This window comes from Cherax quadricarinatus, chromosome 98 (genome assembly GCF_038502225.1).
Source record: "Cherax quadricarinatus isolate ZL_2023a chromosome 98, ASM3850222v1, whole genome shotgun sequence".
Taxonomy (NCBI): Eukaryota; Metazoa; Arthropoda; class Malacostraca; order Decapoda; family Parastacidae; genus Cherax; species Cherax quadricarinatus.
This window is the reverse complement of record NC_091389.1, coordinates 6,329,878-6,337,377: the sequence shown is the minus strand read 5'-3', so window position 1 is coordinate 6,337,377 and position 7,500 is coordinate 6,329,878. Positions and strand designations below refer to the sequence as shown.

Below are 7,500 nucleotides of genomic sequence, written 5' to 3'. Positions count from 1 at the left end.
GTATCTGGCTCTACGACTGTTCTCCTTATTCTCCTGGGTCCTTTGCCTTCTATATTTCTTCCATTCCCCAGCACACTTGGTTTTTGCCTCCCTGCACCTTTGGGAAAACCATGGGCTCATCCTGGCTTTTTCATTATTCCTGTTACACTTGGGTACAAACCTCTCCTCAGCCTCCTTGCATTTTGTTGCTACATATTCCATCATCTCCTTAACTGGCTTCCCTGCCAGTTCTCTGTCCCACTGAACCCCGTTCAGGAAGTTCCTCATTCCTGTGTAGTCCCCTTTCTTGTAGTTTGGCTTCATTCGTCCTGGCCTTCCTGCTTCTCCCTCCACTTGTGTGTTGTGTGTGTGTTGTGTGGTGTGTGTGTGTGTGTGTGTGTGTGTGTGTGTGTGTTGTGTGTGTGTGTTGTGTGTGTGTGTTGTGTGTGTGTTGTGTGTGTGTTGTGTGTGTGTTGTGTGTGTGTTGTGTGTGTTGTGTGTGTGTGTGTGTGTGTGTGTGTGTGTGTGTTGTGTGTGTTTTGTGTGTGTTGTGTGTGTGTGTGTGTGTGTGTGTGTGTGTGTGTGTGTGTGTGTGTGTGTGTGTGTGTGTGTGTGTGTGTGTGTGTGTGTTGTGTGTGTGTGTTGTGTGTGTGTGTTGTGTGTGTTGTGTGTGTGTGTGTTTTGTGTGTGTTGTTTGTGTGTGTTGTGTGTGTGTGTTGTGTGTGTGTGTTGTGTGTGTGTGTTGTGTGTGTGTGTTGTGTGTGTTGTGTGTGTGTGTGTGTTTTGTGTGTGTTGTTTGTGTGTGTTGTGTGTGTGTGTTGTGTGTGTGTGTTGTGTGTGTGTGTTGTGTGTGTGTGTGGTGTGTGTGTGTGTGTTGTGTGTGTGTGTGGTGTGTGTGTGTGTGTGTGTGTGTGTGTGTGTTGTGTGTGTGTGTGTGTGTGTGTTGTGTGTGTGTGTGTGTGTGTGTGTGTGTGTGTGTGTGTGTGTGTGTGTGTGTGTGTGTGTGTGTGTGTGTGTGTGTGTGTGTGTGTGTGTGTGTGTGTTTTGTGTGTGTGTGTGTGTGTGTGTGTGTACTCACCTAATTGTACTCACCTAATTGTGGTTGCAGGGGTCGAGACTCAGCTCCTGGCCCCGCCTCTTCACTGATCGCTACTGGGTCCTCTCTGCTTCCTGAGCTTTGTCATACCTCTTCTTAAAACTATGTATGGTTCCTGCCTCCACTACTTCACTTGCTAGGCTATTCCACTTGCTGACAACTCTATGACTGAAGAAATACTTCCTAACGTCCCTGTGACTCGTCTGAGTCTTCAGCTTCCAGTTGTGACCCCTTGTCCCTGTGTCCCCTCTCTGGAACATCCTATCTCTGTCCACCTTGTCTATTCCCCGCAGTATCTTGTATGTCGTTATCATGTCTCCCCTGACCCTTGTGTCCTCCAGTATCGTCAGTCCGTTTTCCCTCAACCTTTCCTCGTACGACATTTCCTTGAGCTCTGGGACTAGCCTTGTTGCAAACCTTTGTACTTTCTCTAACTTCTTGACGTGCTTGACCAGGTGTGGGTTCCAGACTGGTGCTGCATACTCCAGTATGGGCCTAACATACACAGTGTACAGTGTCTTGAACGATTCCTTATTAAGGTATCGGAACGCTATTCTCAGGTTTGCCAGGCGCCCGTATGCTGCAGCAGTTATTTGGTTGAGGTGTGCCTCCGGTGATGTGCTCGGTGTTATGGTCACCCCAAGGTCTTTCTCCCTGAGTGAGGTCTGTAGTCTTCCCATCTATTTTCTCAGGCTGGCAACCAGCTGTTTCTTGACAGGGTTCATGTCAGCGGGGTCTAGAAGGCTGTCAACCAGCTGTTTCTTGACAGGGATCATGTTAGCGGAGTCTAGAAGACTGTCAACCAGCTGTTTCTTGATAGGGTTCATGTTAGCGGGGTCTAGAAGACAGGCAACCAGCTGTTTCTTGACAGGGATCATGTTAGCGAGGTTTAGAAGGCTGCCAACCAGCTGTTTCTTGACAGAGTTCATGTTAGCGGGGTCTAGAAGGCAGTCACCCAGCTGTTTCTTGACAGGGTTCATGTTAGCGGGGTCTAGAAAGCTGGCAACCAGCTGTTTCTTGACAGGGTTCATGTCAGCGGGGTCTAGAAGGCTGGCAACCAGCTGTTTCTTGACAGGGATCATGTTAGCGGGGTCTAAAAGGCTGTCAACCAGCTGTTTCTTGATAAGGTTCATGTTAGCGGGGTCTAGAAGACAGGCAACCAGCTGTTTCTTGACAGGGTTCGTGTTAGCGAGGTCTAGAAGGCTGTCAACCAGCTGTTTCTTGACAGGGTTCATGTTAGCGGGGTCTAGAAGGCTGTCAACCAGCTGTTTCTTGGCAGGGTTCATGTTAGCGAGGTCTAGAAGGCTGGCAACCAGCTGTTTCTTGACAGGGTTCATGTTAGCGGGGTCTAGAAGGCTGTCAACATGCTGTTTCTTGACAGGGTTCATGTTAGCGGGGTCTAGAAGGCAGGCAACCAGCTGTTTCTTGACAGGGTTCATGTTAGCGGGGTCTAGAAGGCTGTCAACCAGCTGTTTCTTGACAAGGTTCATGTCAGCGGGGTCTAGAAGACAGTCAACCAGCTGTTTCTTGACAGGGTTCATGTCAGCGGGGTCTAGAAGACAGTCAACCAGCTGTTTCTTGACAGGGTTCATGTTAGCGGGGTCTAGCAAGCTATCAGCTGTTTTTTGTTAACACAGGTGGTTCGCCACCACACTATGTCAGTGGTTAACCAGGTTCTCTACTAGTACCTTAGCTGGGGGTACTAGTACCCCAGCTGGGTGTACTAGTACTTTAGCTAGGGGTACTAGTGCCCTAGCTAGGGGTACTAGTGCCCTAGCTGGGGGTACTAGCACCTTAGCTAGGGGTACTAGTGCCCTAGCTGGGGGTACTAGCACCTTAGCTAGGGGTACTAGTGCCCTAGCTGGGGGTACTAGTACCTTAGCTAGGGGTACTAGTGCCCTAGCTGGGGGTACTAGTACCTTACCTAGGGGTACTAGTGCCCTAGCTGGGGGTACTAGTGCCCTAGCTGGGGTACTAGTACTCTAGCTAGGGGTACCTCTAGCTGGGGTACTACTAGTACTCTAGCTAGGGGTACTACTAGTACTCTTAGCTAGGGGTACTAGTGCCCTAGCTGGGGGTACTAGTCCCTTAGCTTGGGGTACTAGTGCCCTAGCTGGGGTACTAGTGCCCTAGTACTAGTACTCTAGCTAGGGGGTACTAGTACTCTAGCTAGGGGTACTAGTGCCCTAGCTGGGGGGGTACTAGTACCTTAGCTAGGGGTACTAGTGCCCTAGCTGGGGTACTAGTACCTTAGCTAGGGGTACTAGTGCCCTAGCTGGGGGTACTAGTACCTTAGCTAGGGTACTAGTGCCCTAGCTGGGGGTACTAGTGCCCTAGCTGGGGTACTAGTACTCTAGCTAGGGGTACTAGTACTCTAGCTAGGGGTACTAGTGCCCTAGCTAGGGGTACTAGTGCCCTAGCTAGGGGTACTAGTGCCCTAGCCAGGGGTGCTAGTGCCCTAGCTGGGGGTACTACTACCCCAGCCTGAGGTACTAGTACCCCAGTTTGAGGTACTAGTACCCCAGCTGGGTGTACTAGTACCTCAGACTGGGGTACTAGTACCTCAGGCTGGGGGTACTAGTGCCCTAGCTGGGGGTACTAGTGCCCTAGCTGTGGGTACTAGTGCCCTAGCTGGGGGTACTAGTTCCCTAGCTGGGGGTACTAGTACCCTAGCTGGGGGTACTAGTACCCTAGCTGGGGGTACTAGTGCCCTAGCTGGGGGTACTAGTACCCTAGCTGGGGGTACTAGTTCCCTAGCTGGGGGTACTAGTTCCCTAGCTGGGGGTACTAGTACCCTAGCTGGGGGTACTAGTGCCCTAGCTGGGGGTACTAGTTCCCTAGCTGGGGGTACTAGTTCCCTAGCTGGGGGTACTAGTACCCTAGCTGGGGGTACTAGTGCCCTAGCTGGGGGTACTAGTGCCCTAGCTGGGGGTACTAGTGCCCTAGCTGGGGGTACTAGTGCCCTAGCTGGGGGTACTCGTACCCTAGCTGGGGGTACTAGTGCCCTAGCTGGGGGTACTAGTACCCTAGCTGGGGGTACTAGTTCCCTAGCTGGGGGTACTAGTACCCTAGCTGGGGGTACTAGTGCCCTAGCTGTGGGTACTAGTGCCCTAGCTGGGGGTACTAGTTCCCTAGCTGGGGGTACTAGTACCCTAGCTGGGGGTACTAGTGCCCTAGCTGGGGGTACTAGTGCCCTAGCTGGGGTACTAGTACTCTAGCTAGGGGTACTAGTACTCTAGCTAGGGGTACTAGTGCCCTAGCTGGGGGTACTAGTACCTTAGCTAGGGGTACTAGTGCCCTAGCTGGGGTACTAGTACCTTAGCTAGGGGTACTAGTGCCCTAGCTGGGGTACTAGTACCTTAGCTAGGGGTACTAGTGCCCTAGCTGGGGGTACTAGTACCTTAGCTAGGGGTACTAGTGCCCTAGCTGGGGGTACTAGTGCCCTAGCTGGGGTACTAGTACTCTAGCTAGGGGTACTAGTACTCTAGCTAGGGGTACTAGTGCCCTAGCTAGGGGTACTAGTGCCCTAGCTAGGGGTACTAGTGCCCTAGCCAGGGGTGCTAGTGCCCTAGCTGGGGGTACTACTACCCCAGCCTGAGGTACTAGTACCCCAGTTTGAGGTACTAGTACCCCAGCTGGGTGTACTAGTACCTCAGACTGGGGTACTAGTACCTCAGGCTGGGGGTACTAGTGCCCTAGCTGGGGGTACTAGTGCCCTAGCTGGGGGTACTAGTGCCCTAGCTGGGGGTACTAGTTCCCTAGCTGGGGGTACTAGTGCCCTAGCTGGGGGTACTAGTGCCCTAGCTGGGGGTACTAGTTCCCTAGCTGGGGGTACTAGTTCCCTAGCTGGGGGTACTAGTGCCCTAGCTGGGGGTACTAGTTCCCTAGCTGGGGGTACTAGTGCCCTAGCTGGGGGTACTAGTGCCCTAGCTGGGGGTACTAGTTCCCTAGCTGGGGGTACTAGTACCCTAGCTGGGGTACTAGTGCCCTAGCTGGGGGTACTAGTTCCCTAGCTGGGGGTACTAGTTCCCTAGCTGGGGGTACTAGTGCCCTAGCTGGGGGTACTAGTGCCCTAGCTGGGGGTACTAGTTCCCTAGCTGGGGGTACTAGTTCCCTAGCTGGGGGTACTAGTTCCCTAGCTGGGGGTACTAGTTCCCTAGCTGGGGGTACTAGTGCCCTAGCTGGGGGTACTAGTGCCCTAGCTGGGGGTACTAGTTCCCTAGCTGGGGGTACTAGTTCCCTAGCTGGGGGTACTAATGCCCTACAATCATTGTTGGGTACTACTACTACCCCAGGTAAGGGGTACAACCATATCAACCACAACCATTATAACTACCATTACCACCCACGCCACTAGTAGCCCCCGGTCACAGCAACCACAACTACAACCATTATAACTACCATTACCACCCACGCCACTAGTAGCCCCCCCGTCACAGCAACCACAACTACAACCATTATAACTACCATTACCACCCACGCCACTAGTACCCCCCCCGTCACAGCAAACACAACTACAACCTTTATAACTACCATTACCACCCACGCCACTAGTAGCCCCCCGTCACAGCAACCACAACTACAACCATTATAACTACCATTACCACCCACGCCACTAGTAGCCCCCCCGGTCACAGCAACCACAACTACAACCATTATAACTACCATTACCACCCACGCCACTAGTAGCCCCCCCCGGTCACAGCAACCACAACTACAACCATTATAACTACCATTACCACCCACGCCACTAGTAGCCCCCCCCCGGTCACATCAACCACAACTACAACCATTATAACTACCATTACCACCCACGCCACTAGTAGCCCCCCGGTCACAGCAACCACAACTACAACCATTATAACTACCATTACCACCCACGCCACTAGTAGCCCCCCCGTCACAGCAACCACAACTACAACCATTATAACTACCATTACCACCCACGCCACTAGTAGCCCCCCCGTCACAGCAACCACAACTACAACCATTATAACTACCATTACCACCCACGCCACTAGTAGCCCCCCGTCACAGCAACCACAACCACAACCATTATAACTACCATTACCACCCACGCCACTAGTAGCCCCCCCGTCACAGCAACCACAACCTACAACCATTATAACTACCATTACCACCCACGCCACTAGTAGCCCCCCCGTCACAGCAACCACAACTACAACCATTATAACTACCATTACCACCCACGCCACTAGTAGCCCCCCGTCACAGCAACCACAACCACAACCATTATAACTACCATTACCACCCACGCCACTAGTACCCCCCCCGTCACAGCAACCACAACTACAACCATTATAACTACCATTACCACCCACGCCACTAGTAGCCCCCCGTCACAGCAACCACAACTACAACCATTATAACTACCATTACCACCCACGCCACTAGTAGCCCCCCCGTCACAGCAACCACAACCACAACCATTATAACTACCATTACCACCCACGCCACTAGTAGCCCCGTCACAGCAACCACAACTACAACCATTATAACTACCATTACCACCCACGCCACTAGTAGCCCCCGTCACAGCAAACCTACAACTACAACCATTATAACTACCATTACCACTCCACGCCATTAGTAGCCCCCGTCACAGCAACCACAACTACAACCATTATAACTACCATTACCACCTCCCACGCCACTAGTAATTCCCGTCACAGCAACCACAACTACAACCATTATAACTACCATTACCACCCACGCCACTAGTACCTCCCCGTCACAGCAACCACAACCATTATAACTACCATTACCACCCACGCCACTAGTAGCCCCGTCACAGCAACCACAACTACAACCATTATAACTACCATTACCACCCACGCCACTAGTAGCCCCCCGTCACAGCAAACCACAACTACAACCATTATAACTACCATTACCACCCACGCCACTAGTACCCCGTCACAGCAACCACAACCATTATAACTACCATTACCACCCACGCCACTAGTAGCCCCCCGTCACAGCAACCACAACTACAACCATTATAACTACCATTACCACCCACGCCACTAGTACCCCCCCCGTCACAGCAACCACAACCATTATAACTACCATTACCACCCACGCCACTAGTAGCCCCCCCGTCACAGCAACCACAACTACAAACCATTATAACTACCATTCCACCCACGCCACTAGTAGCCCCCCGTCACAGCAACCACAACTACAACCATTATAACTACCATTACCACCCACGCCACTAGTACCCCCCCGTCACAGCAACCACAACCATTATAACTACCATTACCACCCACGCCACTAGTAGCCCCCCCCCGTCACAGCAACCACAACTACAACCATTATAACTACCATTACCACCCACGCCACTAGTAGCCCCCGTCACAGCAACCACAACTACAACCATTATAACTACCATTACCACCCAC

General features: G+C 52.2%; 1 protein-coding gene across 5 annotated transcripts in view; it reads right to left on the bottom strand.

The window, feature by feature from the left end:
* The window catches only part of Tomosyn (syntaxin-binding protein tomosyn), a 567,161-nt gene that overhangs the window by 421,021 nt on the left and 138,640 nt on the right, over positions 1-7,500 (bottom strand). The window lies entirely within an intron of this gene.